The sequence below is a fragment of the Triticum aestivum genome, chromosome 2A, assembly GCF_018294505.1.
Source record: "Triticum aestivum cultivar Chinese Spring chromosome 2A, IWGSC CS RefSeq v2.1, whole genome shotgun sequence".
NCBI lineage: Eukaryota > Viridiplantae > Streptophyta > Magnoliopsida > Poales > Poaceae > Triticum > Triticum aestivum.
In genome coordinates, this window is record NC_057797.1 from 26,321,157 (window position 1) to 26,325,408 (window position 4,252).

Consider the following 4,252-nt stretch of genomic DNA (forward strand, 5'->3'; position numbering starts at 1 on the left):
ATGGGGAAATCTATGCCAACCCCACACCTGGCCATAGAAGCTGCTGCGAAAGAAGCGATTGCTTGTCTTCGATCCGCAGTACCCTATGCCCGCGAACGAGGATATTATTATTTTTCGAGCCGTGCAGCACCCGGAGAAGTAATGTCTTTTCCCGGTGGGCGTATTGAGAGAGACCCAGTTCTGGCCAACCTTATCCAGTACATCATCGCTCAAGAGCATTTGAACCAACGAGTGATGGATTATCTCCAGAATCTCACTAATCTGAATCCTCAGATTGCCATCGGCAGACCACTGAGGCCCGACCCGGAGAGACGCATACATCGACTGGTCAATCCACTTCCTCTGAGAGAAGAGGAGTGTATCCCTTTACCAGAGACATTTTATCAGGACCCCACCCAGTTACCGTTTTCATTTTAGACGTCACTACTATATTTGTTTTTGCAGCATTTATATTTGCGTGTATCTTATGCATGGTACCCCAAATTTGTGCGACGAGTCGAGTATTTAGTTTCTACTGGTATGAGTAATTTTTCTTCGTGATTCACTTGTGTAACCGCGAAAGATCCTAGTATGAGTTTTCTTTTTACTGAATTGCTGCATCATTTATCCCCTCACTACGTGGATTATTATTATTTTTATTCACGCAGCACCACGGCAGCAGTCTCACAACCGCTCGAACACATATGAACTTTTGTTTTTCACAACGGCTCTTAGTAAATCTCGAGGATGAGATTTTTCTTAAGGGGGGTAGTATTGTAACACCCTAAAAATTTAACCAGGTTTTAGTTATTAAAATTTTGCCAAGAGTTTAAAATTTTTGCATGCAAGTATATCTCTGTTGATTTCAAAACTTTTCTTTTAATATTAAGAAATTTTTCCCAAGTGGATCCTTCCAAAATATATTGGACTTATTTTCCATCTCATTTAAAAAAACATCTCTCAATCAGGAGATTTATTTATAAAATTATTTCACCCTGAGCTTTATTCATTAAATGACTTGTTTTAAAATTTGGAGCTCTTTTTGAACTACAACCATTTGATATATTTAACTAAAAATTTCACCAAGGTTTGGAGATATCATGTGATGTCTCTAAATCACTTTTGTGCAATAATATATTTCATTCATTGGATATTTTGAGTTCTACACCAAGTTTTCAAATCTGGTCCAGTGGGCAATTTTACACTACAACCTATTTAAATATTTATTTAAAACTTCTACCAAAATTAGGGGAGGTCAGTAGGAGCATATTATTCCACTTTGTGCAAAAACCTATTTATGTTCTTTGAAAAAATTGAGTGAATCATCCTCTTTTTCATTCTGGTCCAGCCTTGTGATTTCTACTGCAACCCTATTTAATTTTGCTCCAAGGATCTTGTGTTTTCTCCTACTTGTAGACAGCCCTACCAAACCCCTAAATCCAGGAGAATGCACCCATTGGATTAATTTTGGTTCATGAAATAATGTCATTTATTTCCTGTCCAGAATTGTAGTTTTGCAAAACTTGCACTAACAAGTTTGTGCTTTTCACAAACTAACCTCACCACTCTCTCTTGCATCTAAGGAGACCCTGATCTGGAGGATTTGGCCACCCCAAGAAGAGCCTAGGTGCCTGTGGCATTTTGTCAAACACCTAGAGAGCATAGCCAGATTTGGCATGGATTCAAGTTTACACTATGAACTTGGTCACCTGACCTAACAACAATGCCCATTCACCCTCTATCTAACCCTAACCTAGCCCTGTTTCTTCCCAGCCTCAACCGCGACCTCTAGCATGCTCTGGCATTACGTCGAGCACGTCCCGTGCACGCCCGGAGCGCGAGCAGAGCGTGCGTTTGGCACGCGTTTTGCATGTGCCGCGCCCGAGCCGACGCGTCGCGCCCCTGGCCTTGCCTCCACTGCAGAGCCACGCCACGCATGTCCCTCCTCACCGCAACACGCCAAGCCGCCCCTCACCACGTCCCCGACAGGCCAGGAGCTAGCCGCCACGGCCGCCGACAGCCCCTGCTCCGTTCAGAACCGCCCAAGCCTCTTCCGCTCGCCACCTGGCCCCTGGAACAGCGCGAGCTCATCCACGAGTGTGTCCGCTAGCGCTCGTCGCTGCCACGACGCCCTAGCTACAGAAAGGCGGTCGCCGGCGACCTTATCCGCAGCCGCCGCGGAACCGCCTTGCCACGCTATAAAAAGGAGGCCCCGAGCTTCCCCGAGCACGCAGGCAACCTCATGCCACCCCTATGGCGCTCCCCTACCTCACATTCGACCCGGGGAGGCCTCCTTCCTCATCTCCGGCAACTCCTGTCGCCGCCACCGCCCCGGCCAATCCGGCACCTCCAGTACTTCCCCCTCTCCACTCTCTTCACCAAAAGTCCTCTCTTCCTCCCGTGAACAGATCCCCCTACTCAATTTGGTTCGGGAACCATCGCCTCCACAAAACCACTTCGCCACCGAAGCCTCCTCCGCCGCGAAGCTCGCCGCCGGCAGCTCCCTCCGCCCCACCTACCTGTCGACCACCGGGATGACCGCCCTGGAGTGGCGGATCCATCCCCGCCCTTGGGGCCCCGCGAGGAGCCGCTAGTCGCCGGCGACGATCGCCGGAGCTCCGCCTCCGCTCGGGACAGAGGAAGGAGAGGGAGAAAGACTAGTCAAACCTGACTAGTGGGCCCCGTGGACCCACTGTCAGTGACCCACTCCGCCGCCACTCGTGTTAAGTGATAGCGTAAAACCCCAAGTACGTAACCCCTACTTAGGAAGCGTATTCGTGGCTGAAACGTTTTCTTTTGTTTTATTTTTAAAAACAGAATTTGACCAAAACTTTGACTAGTTATATCTTTTTAAATACAACTCCAAATGAAATGATTCTTTTTCCTACCTCTCTCAAATTTCACCTAGTTTATTTTAAGATTTATTTGAAAAAATTTCAGAACAACTTTTGGTGCTGTTTTTATTTTGTGTGTTAATTCTTTTATATTGCTAAAATAGGATTTTTGAAGAGAGGAGAAATGTTTCAAGTTTTGGAGTGCACCCTGCCTTTCCACACATTGAAGGCAAGCATTCTGAACCCCGGCATAATATTTTTGTGTGTTCGATGACACGTTCGTAACATCACCTCACTTTGGAGAAACTTGTTATTTCATGTGATATGATCATATGCATGGGTGCATGTTATTGATTTCCATGCTGTTGGAAATGGACACACTTGTGATGATAATCACCCTCATGTGCCTTGCATGCATACCGGCAGGAACCCGGGAAAACCTCTGCCTTGGGTAGGCATGAGTTTGTCGCCGGTCTCCGTCGGGACGGTTATGTCTGGTATGGCATGGCAAGGTGATATGAGCGGTGACTCTGTTGGTTGAAATATATTCGTCATGCTAATCATGCAGGGAATACTTAAACCTCCTGAGTCGACCGTAGATCGAGTCTTGTGCCAGTAACCCCCATACTTGTTTCGTACTACCACTCGTCTCTACAGCAAGTAGAGTACGATTCAGTAAGTTGTCAACCTCTTTCTAGCACACACCGTACAGAGAGGCCATGGTGGAAGATACCGGTTGTAGCTGGTAGGCAGGCCACCTGGTCCGGGGGCATGGGTGTTTCCGGTTGGGACCGAGAGGGGAGGCCACCCCTTAGAGCGCGCGATATAAATTTGATCCCATGCTACGCGAGGTTGTAGCCTCCCCACTTAGAGTTTGCTTAACATGTGTCGTGGGTGATTCCAGACACGTGTGAGATAAGCTGGTGTGTGCAAGTTAGGTGTGTTTTCAACAAAAAGACCGTAGACGGAATTAGTCCCGATGGACTAAAGAAATCCGTTACACGTGGGTAAAGAGTACACCCTCTGCAGAGATTAAACCTATTCGAATAGCCGTGTCCATGGTTAAGGATTACAGTCTGGGATGGGTCAAGTGTCGGTCTTAGTGTCGGTCTTCGGAGGTGAAACTGTTAACCAGAACTGGAACTACTACCTGTGACTTGTGATAATTATGATTATTATTATTGTTGGCTAACCCGTGATATTATTGTTATTATCGAGTATCTCTGGGATGGTTCTACCTCCGGGATATTGACTATGATTGTTTATTTTAAAGCCCTTTGTGTGGTGTCGCTCAGACGCCCGACTGTGGCATTTCTTTTAAAGCCCTTTGTGTGGTGTCGCTCAGACGCCCGACTGTGGCATTTCTTTTAAAGCCCTTTATGTGGTGTCGCTCAAACGCCCGACTGTGGCATTTCTTTTAAAGCCCTTTATGTGGTGTC